We start from the raw sequence: 14,433 nt of genomic DNA, 5'->3' as shown, positions 1-14,433 counted from the left end.
GCATTTCTTTGTCTGACATTACTACCTCTCAGATGTAATCTTTCTTTTGTTCTTTATATATCAGAAAAACATTTTGGTATCCTCTTATTTTATTAGCTAGCTTTCCTTCATATTTCACCTTTTCTCTCCTTATGGCTTTTTTAGTTTCCTATTGTTGGATTTTAAAAGCTTCCCAATCCTCTAACTTCCCACAAATTTTTGCTATATTATGTGCCCTCTCTTTTGCGTTTATGTTGTTGTTGACTTCCCTTGTACGTCACCTCTCTTCAGAATACTTCTTCTTTGAGATGTATCTACCCTGTGCCTTCTGAACTGCCCCCAGAAACTCAAGCAATTGTAGTTCTGCCATCATCCCTGCTAATGTCCTCTTCCAAACAACATTGACCAGCTCCACTCTTAAATGCAAACAACAGGAATTCTGCAGATGCTGGAAATTCAAGCAACACACATCAAAGTTGCTGGTGAATGCAGCAGGCCAGGCAGCATCTCTAGGAAGAGGTACAGTCGACGTTTCAGGCCGAGACCCTTCGTCAGGACTAACTGAAGGAAGAGTTAGTAAGATCTTTCAAATCCCTTACTAACTCTTCCTTCAGTTAGTCCTGACGAAGGGTCTCGGCCTGAAATGTCGACTGTACCTCTTCCTAGAGATGCTGCCTGGCCTGCTGCATTCACCAGCAACTTTGATGTGTGTTCCTCTCTTATGCGTCTATATTCCCCTTTACTCCACCGTAACATTGATACATATGATTTTAGCTTCTCCTTCTCAAACTGTAGTGTGAATTATGATCACTGTCTCGCAAGGGTTCCTTGACCTTAAATCCCTAATCAAATCTGATTCATTACACAACACTTTATTGTCTTTCCCCTAGTGGGCTCAACCACAATCTTCTCTAACAAGCCATCTCATAAGCATTCTACAAATTCCCTCTCTTGGGATCCAGTACCAACTCGATTTTCGCAATCCACCTGCATATTGAAATTCCCCATGATGATTTTATCATTACTTTTATTGCATGCCTTTTCTGCTTCTCGTTGAAATTTATATCCCACATTGCGGCTACTGTTTGGGAGCCTGTACATAACTTGCATCAGGTTCTTTTCCCCTTGCAGTTTCTTATCTCTAGCCACAAGGATTCTACATCTTGCAATCCTATGTCTTCTCCTTCTAAGGATTTAATTTAATTTTTTACAGATAGAGCCACCCCAGCCCTCTGCCTACCTGTCTGTCCTCTCAATGTATGGTGTTTCCTTGGAAGATCACCTGTGATCTAACAGGTATGTCTTAGTAATGCCCACAACGTCATACCTACCAATCCATAACTGTGCTACAATATCACCTATCTTATTTCATATAGCGCGTGCATTCAAATGTAACACCCTCAGTCCTGTATTCATCACCCTTCTTGATTTTGACCCCATGTTACACTTCACATCAATCCACTCACTGCAATTTTGCCTTATCATCTGCCTGTCCATCCTCACAGTCTCACTACAGACTGTATCGTCTGATGAGATGATAAAACTATTTGATTAAATTAAATTATAGATTGATACAATATGGATAACTATAGAAAATATTCCTGACATAGAGAAATCAGCTTATGGTCACTTCTGAGAAACAGAAACCGTGTGTGGGTCAGGGACTGTCTGTTCTTGCTTAATTGCTCATACGATTTTTATACAAGCACAATAATAGTGGTAAAGTATGCAATAAAGCATTCCTCACATAAAGCATACATGTTCCTGACAGTTTAGACATAGAATTATCTTAAACTAATTTTTTCAAGTTGATCTAAATGCATACAAAGAAAATGTTTCACAATGGCACAAGGATATTAGTGCTCTCGATTTCCTTTAGGACTAAACTCCTGCCTGCTCCACCAAAGTTCTTTACACTGTAGTATCTATTCTGAGATGTCTGAAAATCTTCTAATTCCACTGAATTTTAGTCCTTCTTGGTCACCAATCTCCAGTCCTTGTGTGAAACACATGGCAACTCCAAATTACTTAAACACAAGAGATTCTGCAGATGTTGAAATCCGGGGCAACACACACAACATGTTGGAGGAACTCAACAGGTCAGACAGCAACTATGGAGGGGAGAATTATTTTCCTCTGTAAACCACAAGCTGTTAAATTGTTTCTGCCACATTCACACTTATTTCATTTTCCTCTTCCTGCAGATCAATTGCTCATCCCCCCACTCTTGCCTTCATCAGACCACAATAGTTCAGTTAATTTAAATGTTAAACAAACAAGCAAATGATTACATCAAAGACTGCTGCACTGAAAAACTACATTAACCAAAAGAGGTATTTATGCATTCAGTTATATGAACAAAACATCCTTATTGCGTTTAACAGAAATAACAAGTGTATACTTTCTTACCGCTTGACTAGTTTACCCAAGCTGTCCATTCTGCTTTGCAATCAGCATTTTACAGTAAACGTGATCAAGAAGGATTGGTTTGATAGTACAGCCATTGTAATACTGCAGTTTGAAAAAAAATACATTAATACAAACAATTAAGTGTAAAATTATCATCAATCACAGCTGATAGTTGTGTTGCTGCTCAGTATCAGAGCACATCGTTAAGTGGCATTCAGGGTCTCTGACCCATACTCTTGCACCTTTTTGTAGGATGAATATACAGGAACCCACAGAAGATATTTCATTGAAATGCTGTTTCATTTTCATTTATAGATTACTGTTACTCTTAAGCTTTATTCACCATGCACCCCCCCACCCCAATTTTCCCTTCCTCTCCTCAAGACCCCAGTCAGATTGGATTGGCAACAAGATCTCCTCCACAATCACCATCAGCACAGGTTGTGTGCTTATCCCCAGCTACTCATTTTGTAGCCATGACTGTGTGGCTATGTCCAGCTCCAATGCCATGTTTAATTTTGTTGATGACAGCACTGTAGTTGGCCAAATGAAAGGTAGTGACACATCGGCACATAGGAGGAAGATTCAAGACAGTAAAGCTAAAGAACTGATTATTGACTACAGGAAAGGAAGCTGGAGGTTCATGAGCCAGTCCTCATTATGGGAATGGGGATGGAGTAGGTCAGTATCTGTCCTGGGACCAGCACATAAGTGTCGAAGTTCAAAGTAAATTTATTATCAAAGTACAGCACACATATGTCACTATATACTACCCCAAGATTCATTTTCTTGTGGGCATTCACAGTAACATGACAGAATCAATGAAAGACCATACTCAATTGGGTGGACAACAAACTACAAATACAAAACTAGAAAAAAAAATAATAAATAAGCATTGAGAAAGTGAATTGTAGAGTCCTTGAAATTGAGTCCATAGGTTGTGGGAACAACACACATCAAAGTTGTTGGTGAATGCAGCAGGCCAGGCAGCATCTCTAGGAAGAGGTACAGTCGACGTTTCGGGCTGAGACTCTTCGTCAGGACTAACTGAAGGAAGAGCTAGTAAGAGATTTGAAAGTGGGAGGGGGAGGGGGAGATCCAAAATGATAGAGAAGACAGGTTGTGGGAAAAGTTCGGTGATGGTGCAAGTGAAGTTGATTGAGTTATCACCTCTAGTTCAAGAGCCTCATGATTGTGGGATGATAACTGTTCCTGAACCTGGTGGTGTAGGTCCTGAGGCTCCTTTACCTTCTTCCTGATGGCAGCAGTGAGAAAAGAGCACGACTTGGATGGTGAGGGCCTTTGATGATGGATGCTTCTTTCCTGCAACAGCAGTGTAGATGTACTCAATGGTGGGGAGGGCTTTACCCATGATGGACTAGGATATATCCACGACTTCTTGTAGACATTTCCATTCAAGGGCATTGGTGTTTCCATACCAGGCTGTGATGCAACCAGTCAGTTTACTCTCCACTGCACAACTATAGAAGTTCATCAATGTTTTAGATGACATGCTAAATCTTCAGGTTACCACGTTCTTCTTAGGCACCGGTATAATTGATGCCTGCTTAAGCAAGTGGGCACCCCAGACTGCTGAAGCAAGAGGTTAAGGTTTTCGGTGAACACTCCAGCCAGTTGATCAGCACAGGTCTTTAGTTACCCCTTCTGGGCTAGATGCTTTCTGTGGGTTCACCTCCTGAAGGTGCTCTCACGTCGAGCTCAGAGTCTGAGATCACAGGGTCACCGGATGACAGCTTGTAAAGGTGCCTCTGTGTTTTGATGGTCAAAGTGAGCACATGAGGCATTGAGCTTATCTGGGAATGAAACCCTGTTTGCACCTACGTCATTTGATTTCACTTTGTAGGAAGTGATTGCATTCAAGTTCTGCCACAGTTGTTGAGCATCCTTCAATGGTTCACATTTGCTCCAGAATTGCCACTCTGCATGTGAGGTGGCTTTTCAGAGATCGAAGCTGGACCTTTATCTTGTATTTTGAAGATGTCCTCAATGTTGGGGAGGCTAGTGCCCATGATGGAGCTGGCTGAGTTTGCAACTTTCTGCAGCTTTTACTGATCCTGTGCAGAGCTTCTCCATACCAGATAGTGCTGTAAACAGTCAGAATGCTCTCATGGTACATCTGTAGAAAATTGCAATTTGGTGATATACAAAATCTCTTTAAACTCCTAATGAAATATAGCCACTGTCATGCATTGTTTATAAATGCATCAATATGTTGGGCCTGGGATAGATTGTTAGAGATGCTGACACCCAGGAACTTGAAACTGCTCCCCCTATCCACTGCTGATCCCTCGACGAGGATTAGCGTGTGTTCCTTCAACTTCCCCTTCTAGAAGTCCTGATTTGTCTTCTTTCTCACATTGATCGTCAGTTTTTTCATGTATAGTTTTCATGAATTCTGGTTTATTTCTTCATTTTCCTGTAAATGCTGCAAGAAAATGAATCTCAGGGTCATATACGGTAACGAATATGTACTTTCATAATAAATTTACTTTGACTTTCAAATAAGTGGCTGTTTTTCCCTTCACAGGCATTGCCTGACTGGCTGTAGAAACTAGTAATTAAATCCAGATGAACCATGAGTGGTACGAAACATAGGTAAGCTACGAAAGGGATATCCATAGATTAAGTGAATGGGCAAATATCTGGCAAAGGTGGGAGAATATCCATTTTGGCAGGGAAAATGGCAAGAGACTGCAGAACTTAGATACAAAAGGATCTGAGCATATTAGTGCATGATTCACAAAAATATAGTAGCAAATTATGAAAGTTAACAGGATTTTATTGTTTAGGAAATTCAATACAAATAGGAGGGTAAGCTTTATTTATATAAAGCATATACTAACCACATGAGTCATGATTTTAAACACTCAATAATATTCTGAAAGAAACATAATGGAAACACACATGCACAGATTCTGTTTTCAATTTTTTATCAACAAACCATACAAATATATACAAGCATTCACCATACAAATAAGAGTTGTTGAGGATCCCTACCACCCATCCCACAGTCTCTTTGACCCACTACCATCAGGAAGGAGGTACAGGAGCATTAGGACTAGGACTGCCAGTCTGGGTAACAGCTTCTTACCTCAGGCTGTGAGATTAATGTACACCTTGCCACCATTGAGGTCTTGTCATGAGAACAATGAGCTGTTTACTGTTTACCTGTGGTGTTCATTACATCTACTTTGAACTAGATTTTGTTAACTTATTTGTGCTGCATGATACAAGTTTAGTAGGTGCACCATGGTCCGGAGGAACATTGTTTCATTTGGTTGTATATATTTACAGTCAGGTGACTGAACTTGAACTTGAGTACAAAGATCACATGCCCTGTAACATGAGAGTCTATGCTTGGATTTTTACCAACCACACAGACATGGTTTATCACAAACTGGATTCCCAACGCATCTGATATGGCTGACCGTCAATGTTGGACAATAGGGACCTATATATATTTAAGGTGCTGAAATTTGCAATGGTTGCAAATATCCTCATTGGAGCCAGCAGATGATCGAAGGACTAACTAGGTTCTTCTGTGCCATTACAATTCTGTGATACAATGAAACTATGCACAAGTAAATTTACTAAAATCGTTTGTTGTCGTCATACACAGATTGACTCATATTTGCTAAAAGAAAAGCCTTAAATCTGCAAAATACATTAAAGGGAATGATGGGTAGTTGAGGGAGGTAATAAAAACTAATTCATAATTCTTCCAATGTTAATTAGCATTACATTAAGGAAGCTGCCAATGGAATAGGCTTAGTGATGTAGTTCACATTGGTCCATTGCCATTTGTCTGCATGAAATGCCAAGCTACTGTAAGTATTATAAAGTGTCAATTAGTGCAAAATATCAACTTTTCTTGGCTTCCCTAAGACTTGTTCAGAAGCTGAACTTTTCTAATTTTCAAAACTAGTCAAATACAAATCTTTCCTTCCTTTTCTCAATGCTTTTGATGTTTTTCCTCCCTAATTTTCACTTCTGTAATGGTAATTGGATACTCAAAGAAAACAGCAGATGGGAAGAAATACAATGCATCCTGAAATCTCATTCTGATATGGGATTTAAGTTCTGTGGGTGAATTCCAAGGTTGGCAGAGAGAAATAGCAGATGTTCTGTGGTTTCTGGAGTGACGTCCTATTGGGGTTTGCTAATGTATTCCAACAAAACCTGATGTGGCAGGCCTTCCAGTTTCTAGTTAATGTTGCTATTTCAATAGAAGTACAAACATTTGTAATATTTAGATAAAATTTACCTTGAGATGCATCACATTTCTTTTCTCCATAATCCCAAAGGATATCAGAGAACAAAAACTTCTGCTTGAGAATCTACTGCATGCTGAGGGAACTGAAATTCCACTTGTGCGTCCTATCATTAAGAGTTTATGTGTAAGAATATTGTTGGGCTTCATTTCTTCATAAAATCCCTGGCAGCCTCAGGTTAATTGCCTGAAGAGGGGCTAAGTGTTTTTATTACTGGAATCAGCTCTGTCTTAAACTCCTACCTACCTCCATTCTTAAATCCTTTCTGAATTCTGTAGTATCTGTGAGTTTATCTATCCTGGAACTGAGAATGTAAACCTTCTTTGAAAAACCAAATCATATTCCACTCAAAGACCAGACTCATTCATTATCTTACGAATACAAGAAATAGGAGAAGGGTATACAGCTCTCTGGATTGTTCTAACATTTAACAAGATCATGGCTAATCCTTTGATTTGGATCCAGTCCTCTGTCTAATTCCCACATCCCATGATTTAAAAGGCTCATTTATTATCGAAGTATATATGCAGGATACAACTCTGAGATCCTCCTTCTCCAGCTAGCCACGAAACAAAGAAAAACCATTAAAGTTAGTTCAGAGAGAAACAGCAACCCTCCCCCCCAACCGCACAAGAAGGAACGGTGACACAATCATCAAGCCCCAAAACCCCTACCCTGCATGAAATGCAACAAGAACAATGGCCCCCAAATCCCCCTCTAAGCGCACAGAAAAAAACAAAAATGCAACAAGAACTTTGACCCTTAGTTTCCCTAAAAAATATTCGATCAATATCGGCATTAAATACACTCAGTGACGCCACGGATAACACAGGAGAGAGTGTGAGCAAGGAGGTTCATGTGCAGACTTAACCAGAAGTTTAATATCAGCTGGCTCTGGAAATACAAATTTGAATCAGCGGCTTGGAAACACAAATTGTTCGAACAACTCGCACAGAGTCAAGGGAAACAGCCCGCAGATATTTGTAGGTCACTCTGAGGTGATTAAGGAAATCCCTGTTCATTGTTTAGTGCATGGACTAGTAAAAACACTACATTGGATAGCAAACCCTTGCTCAGGGAGCCTAGGGAAGCATTCATAGCAATTCAGATTTTAAAGAAAACATAAAATCTCATTACCAAACAGACTCATCCAGTTAATTGTTAGGCATTTAATAATTACGTGCAAATAAAATCATATTAAAGACCAAGCAAGGATTTGGAATAAATTATTGACTGCTTTCTCTTGGAAATGTGTCCTTAAACAAGCAGATATTTTTAAATGGAGAACTGTACACATAAGTAAAATTCTGGACACTAGCCTTTTGGCAAGATCGACAGGAAACTGAAAGGTGTTATGTATTAGGTAATGTGACCAATTTTATCGCTCATTAGCATGTGTTAATAATGAATCCTCTGTAGTATCCAGGATATCTACAAGGAACGGTGCCTCGGAAAGGCAGCGTCCATTGTTAAGGACCCCCACTATGCAAGACATGCCCCCTTCTCACTGTTACCATCAGGAAGGAGGTACAGAAGCTTGAAGCCACACACTCAGTGATTCAGGGACAGCTTCTGCCCCTCTGCCATCCGATTCCTAAATGGACATTGAACCCATGAACACTACCTCACTACTTCTTTTAATTTCTGTTTTTGTCCTAGGTATTTTACCTATTTAATATACATATACATACTTACTGTAATTCAACTTCTTTCCTATGCTTATCATGTATTTTATTGTACTGCTGCTGCAAAGTTAACAAATTTCAAGACATATGCCAGTGATATTAAACCTGATTTTGATTCTGCCCTAAAGATCAGGCTTAGGACAAGCAGCACTATATGAAATGGTTAAAGGGACTTTGAGGAGTCAGTGACATGTCCAAAGGCATACCATCTAATCCAGGAACTCCCATAGACTGGTATCATTAAGCATGCGGTCTGTGGGAAGCCCTGATCCAAACTACGTATTGCAGCACTGAAAGAGAGGGAGTCACAGAACTTAATCTGACATTTGAGGGTTAAGAACTGGCACCTAGTAATAATTATACATGACAATAGGCACATGTACTGTGTATAGGTAGGGTGCCTAATACCTTTTAACAGTGTTGTATTTATCAATGTGAAGCGGAGAACGAGTTTGTAAATCCGATGGTGGCAAAGAATATTGGGAGTAGTGAGGGTGGGGTGCCACTAGTGGGCTGCGGAACAGGAAGCAGAGAAGGAATGCCAGAGCGGGGGTGGCGCAGGTATAAACGCACCCTTGAGACACCAGGGAAGGTAACTTGATTACAAACAATTGGATTATTGATCATTACAGAATGCCTCTCTGGTGCTTCCCGCTCCCTTCCCCTTTCCCCAACCATGATTCCCCTCTCCCTGCCCCTTCCCACTCTCAGTCCACAACAGAGACCCATATGAGAATCAGGCACCCTAGCTATATATATGTGCCTGAGACTTTTGCACAGTACTGTAGATAAAATTAGAAAGGATTGGAGGGATTTATGTCTGCACGGTGGATTATATGTGAAGCCTGGTCCTTCTGTATGTTGCATTCTTTATCTGCTTCACACTTGGCCTTTCAAATACACTTTAATTCACATCACTTTTGGAACCTTTGAAGATGTATTCACTTTTGGAACATCAGTATGATATTGATGTTGATAAAATATTCTCAACATCAAAATCTAGTTTTAGCAAGATATGAAAAAGATCGTGTGCTTTTGCTGAAGCTGTTTCTGAAGCTCCTTCTCATCTTCCTGGAGGGAAATTATTGATCAGTTTGGTCACTCCTAGATTTTGTTTCTATGGCTCTGGGATAGTAGAACCACCTCTTGGGAAGTATAGCATCAATACCTTGAGTTGAACATTTATTTACTGGCCAGCCTGCACTAGTACATGGTATCAGCTCCGTCAACCAACTTACTGAGGTACATGAGCATTTAAAGAATGACGTGTCCACGTCTGTGTGGTGGAAGTTAACTAAGCTTCTGTCTCTTTAATTGGATGGGTAAATTCAAAAAGATAAATAGTGCAAATCTCCAGCTGAAGTGCAGGGGCAGAATAATAGTACCAGTAACACTACCTTAGGGAGTGTGGCCGTCCAAGCCTGGAGGGGCCAAGACAGTACAGATGGATGCTTTAGCACTTGGATGAGAAGTTTTCAGATTAAAAACGATAGGAAACCAGATGATGGAGCCGAGGATGAACCGATCACACACTGTCTGCTTGCACGAGTGACTGTGACTGCCTGTGACTGTTCTCAATTAGAAGGTTATTGGAAACCTTTGTTCAGGGTTTTGATCCAATTAATGGATCAGAAATTAATATCGCAGTGACACCTAAAAATTCAAAATACCTCTGTGAAGGAATTGTTTTATCTCAGTTCTTCTACAACTGTATCCGAAGAAACAGCCTCTCATTATTTATGTTATCAATGCCCAAATTATTTCAATTAGACCTCCAATTCTTATGGGATGGCACAATAGTAGAGCAAGCAGAGTTGCTGTCTCACAGCTCTACTGACCCAGTTCAATCCCGGTCCGTGTTCTATTCTAGAGTGTTGGAGGTTGAGGGGAGACCTGAGAGAAGTTTTTAAAATTATGAGAGGCATAGGTAGGTAGACAGTCAAAGTCCTTCTCCGAGGGTAGAAAAGCCAGGACCAACAGGCTCCGGCACAGCTTCTTCCACCAGGCCATCAGACTGATTAATTTACGCTGACACAATTGTATTTCTAAGCTATATTGACTGCTCTGCTGTATACCTTAATGTACATACTATTTATTACAAATTACTATAATTTGTACAATGCACATTTAGACAGAGATGTAACGTAAAGATTTTTACTCCTCATGTATGTGAAGGATGTAAGGAATAAAGTCAATTCAATTCTTAACTCAAGTGCTAGATACCATGCATATACACATAGTTGAGGGGCAAATAATTTAAAGGAGATGTACGAGGCAAGCTTTATTAAAATACACAGGGTGGTAGGTGCCTGGTATGAGCTGCACAGGCTGGCACTGGACCAGATACAGTAATGATGTTTAAGAGGCTTTTAGGTAGACATCAAGATGCTGGGAATGGAGGGGAAATTGATTTAAGTTGACCAACATTGGAGGCAGAGAGATACAGCACATAAACAAGTTCTTTGGTCTCTAGTTGTTGATAAGTGCTCAGGGTACATAATAGTCTTATGCCATATTTCCTTTAAATTCACAGAGCAATAGCAACAACATTGTCAGTCTCACCATTACTTGCAATGTCTACTTGCCAGCCTTTGTTGAATCATGCACTAGGACATGCAGGCCATTGCCCTCCAGTGCTCTGCAAACTTGCACCATTCAGAGAAGCTTTTTTTAAACAATGATCAATTTCTCTGAAAGGATGAACAAATTTAGATTGTGCCACATTACATTTCATTTGCCAGACTTTTGCCTACTTGCTTAATCTTCCTTTGTAACCTCCTTCTTTATTCTTCACAAATACCTATTCATTTGTGTCATCACACATCAAAGTTGCTGGTGAACGCAGCAGGCCAGGCAGCATCTCTAGGAAGAGGTACAGTCGATGTTTCGGGCGTCTCGGCCCGAACCGTTGAGTGTACCTCTTCCTAGAGATGCTGCCTGGCCTGCTGCGTTCACCAGCAACTTTGATGTGTGTTGCTTGAATTTCCAGCATCTGCAGAATTCCTCGTGTTTTCATTCGTGTCATAAGCAGATTTAGTAACCAAACCTTCAGTTAGTGTCAAGTCATTTATTTAAGTTGTAAAAAGCTGACCCCAGCATTAATCCCTGTGCCACACACTTATTACATCTTGATAATCGAAAAAAGGACTTTTGTGCCTATTGTTGCCTCATAGGCAGTCAATATTATTCCCTAAACTGTGAACTTTTATTTTCCAAATAACCTTTGGCAAGCTACCTCATCAAATCCATTCTCCTTTATAAATGATACATACTACTTCTTCAAAGAACTCCAGTAAAATGAGTAATGAAATCCCTTTCACAAAACCACCTTGACCCTACTTGATTACTGTGTCCTGCTACAAGATCTTTCACAAGAGCTTCCAACGTTTTCTCTATGATTAAAGCTCGGCTAATAGGTCTCTACTTTCTTGCTTTCCATTTCTTCCTTTTTGAGGAAAATAATATATTTTATTTTCCAATCTCGAAGAATCTTCCCAAATCAAGAGAATTTGGGATGCAAGAATTAAAACCAATGAATCACCTCAGTAGCTGCTTCTTTTAAGAGGTTATGATCCAGTACAACTCAATTTCTTGTCAGCCTATTTGCTCACTGCCATCACCTTGGTGATTGTACGTTTCCCCATGTTTCCCCTTCCATTAGAATTCCTGATTTACAGCTATTTCTGACCCATGACTAATATCTTCTACTGAGAAGACCAGTACGAACCGCGTGACTGGAGTCTGAGTAGTCACATTGTCGAGTTTGCCACTGACACAACAGTGTGGGGCTCATCACCAACAATGATGAGATGGTCTACAGAGAGGACAAGGAAGAGCTCAAGGCTTGGTGCAAGGTAAATTACCTCTTCCTCATGTCAACAAGACAAAGGAGATAGTTATCAACTTCAGGAGAACTCATACCACTCACACCCCTCTTTACATCAGCAGCACAGCAGTGGAAGCTACGAGCAGTTTCAAACTTCTGGGAGTGCACATCTCGCACAACCTCTCATGGTTCCAGAACTCTATCAGGAAAGCTCGGCAATGCCTCCACTTTCTGTGGAGGCTGAAGAGAGCTGGACTATGCACATCATTACTCACAACCATATACAGATGCACAGTAGGGAGCATCCTACATGTTGCATCACTGCATGGCACAGAAATTGCACTGCGGTGGACAGGAAGGCTTTAGAACAGGTAGTTAAAACTGCCCAACACATCACCAGCACCCGCCTACCCACCATCAAGGGCATATATGCAGACAGGTACTGGAGAAAGGCCAGCAATATCATGAAGGATCCCACCCACCCTGCTCATGGACTGTTTCTCCCACTCCTATCAGGGAGGAGGCTACGTAGCATCCACACCAGGACCACCAGACTCAAACACAGTTACTTTCCTCAAGAAGGCTGATCAACACCTCCACCCACTAACCCACCCCACCACCACTACTTTACCACTTCCTGTCAGAGTCACCTTATGCAGAGGTACTCCTGCATCTTGCCTCACTTCATGTACTGGACATACAGTGAACCAACTTCTAAAGAACTTAAGAACAATTTAATGAAAAAGTTACTGCTGGAGCTTTAAATTCAACACCACATTAATACAGCAAAACACTCAAAGAAATATCCACAAAGACGGCAAATCTGTAAACAGTAACGTAGTATCTGGAGAAGCACCTGAATTAGCAGCTCCAGTACATAGGATCGCAAGAAGCTTCAGAGGGTTGTGGATTCAGCCAGTTCCAACACGGAGCTCCATAAATCTCTGTATACATTGTATCATTTCTTAATGCATGCATTACTAAATGCCAATAAAAGCGGACTGCGTGTCATAATCTAATCTAATCTAATATAAACCATCTCATCTATTTATATTTATTGTGTTTTTTAAATTTATGTGCTCTTTATCTTAGTGTGTCTTTTTATATGCTGCATCAGATCCACTGTAACAATTATTTTGTTCTCCTTTACACTTGCGTACTGGAAATGACATTAGACAATCCTGAAATGTGACCAATTCATCTGCGATCTACTTGTCTTCTATTATTAATTCCCCAAGCTCACTTCCTATGGAAATAATGCTCACTTTGTTATAGTCAATAAAAAAATTCTCTTAGTCATTTTAATATTTTTGACTAGCATGTTCTTGTAGTCCAATTTTCTTCCTTTAAATTATTTTAAATATTCTGCATAATTTTTTTAAAATTTGCAGTGGGTGCAATTCTGCACTTTTACTTCAAAGTCCTCCTGTTGGAATTTTTCTTCCGTTCTCAACTTTATTTGATGTGAATATTCACACTTTCTCACTGGAATTCTCACCACTGTGCCTTAGGGGCTCCCAGGTTGTGAAGAATGTGCTTTACAAAGCCAGTGATCTTTGGATCTCCTGGCAGTGACAGCTTCTAAAGAATTTAAAAACAATTTGATGAAAAGATTACTGCTGGAAATTTAAACACAGCACCACCTTAATTCAGCAAGGAACATCAAAAAATATCCACGAAGACTGCAACTAGCGAGGTAGTGTCTGGACAAACACCCTGAACTGGCAGCTCCAATGCACAGGATCACACGAGGATGCAGATAGTTCAACCAGCTCTATCACAGGCACAACCTTCCCCACGATTGAGGACATCTTCAAGAAGCAGAGCCTCAAGAAAGCAGCATCCATCACTAAGGACCCCCTCTATCCAGGACATGCCCACTTCTCGTTACTACCAATGGGAAAGTGGTACAGACTCTGAACAATATATTCAACGATTCAGAAACAGCTTCGTCCCCTCCAGCATCGGATTTCTGAATGGTCCATGAACACGACCTTATTTTTTTTTTGTACAATTTTTGTAATTTATAATAATCTTGTCTTTGCACTGTACTGCAGCACGAAGAATTTCACGTCACAAATCAGTGACAATAACTCTGACTCTGAATTGCCAAGGTACAGTAGGCAATGGATGAAGTGCTGCTCAACTGTTGGTACAGGCTTGATGGGTTAAAGGGCCCAGTTTTGTGCTATATGACTAACTCCACAATTTTTGCATTCATTTTCGAGCACAAACCCAATTT

The 14,433-nt window shown here is 40.3% G+C and overlaps 1 protein-coding gene across 2 annotated transcripts in view; it reads right to left on the bottom strand.

Moving 5' to 3' along the window:
- kiaa0930 overlaps window positions 1-14,433 on the bottom strand; it is a 101,073-nt gene that overhangs the window by 75,714 nt on the left and 10,926 nt on the right. Inside the window, exon 1 of one of the 2 annotated variants that reach the window (XM_072267826.1) lies at window positions 2,389-2,437. The exons of the other annotated variant lie outside the window; for it this stretch is intronic. The gene's annotated coding sequence lies outside the window, so the exon portion shown is untranslated. Of the gene's footprint in view, window positions 1-2,388; window positions 2,438-14,433 lie in introns of those variants that run through there. 2 annotated transcript variants of the gene reach the window in all.

The sequence above is a fragment of the Mobula birostris genome, chromosome 9 (genome assembly GCF_030028105.1).
Source record: "Mobula birostris isolate sMobBir1 chromosome 9, sMobBir1.hap1, whole genome shotgun sequence".
Classification (NCBI taxonomy): Eukaryota; Metazoa; Chordata; class Chondrichthyes; order Myliobatiformes; family Myliobatidae; genus Mobula; species Mobula birostris.
This window is presented reverse-complemented; position numbering and strand designations above follow the sequence as displayed.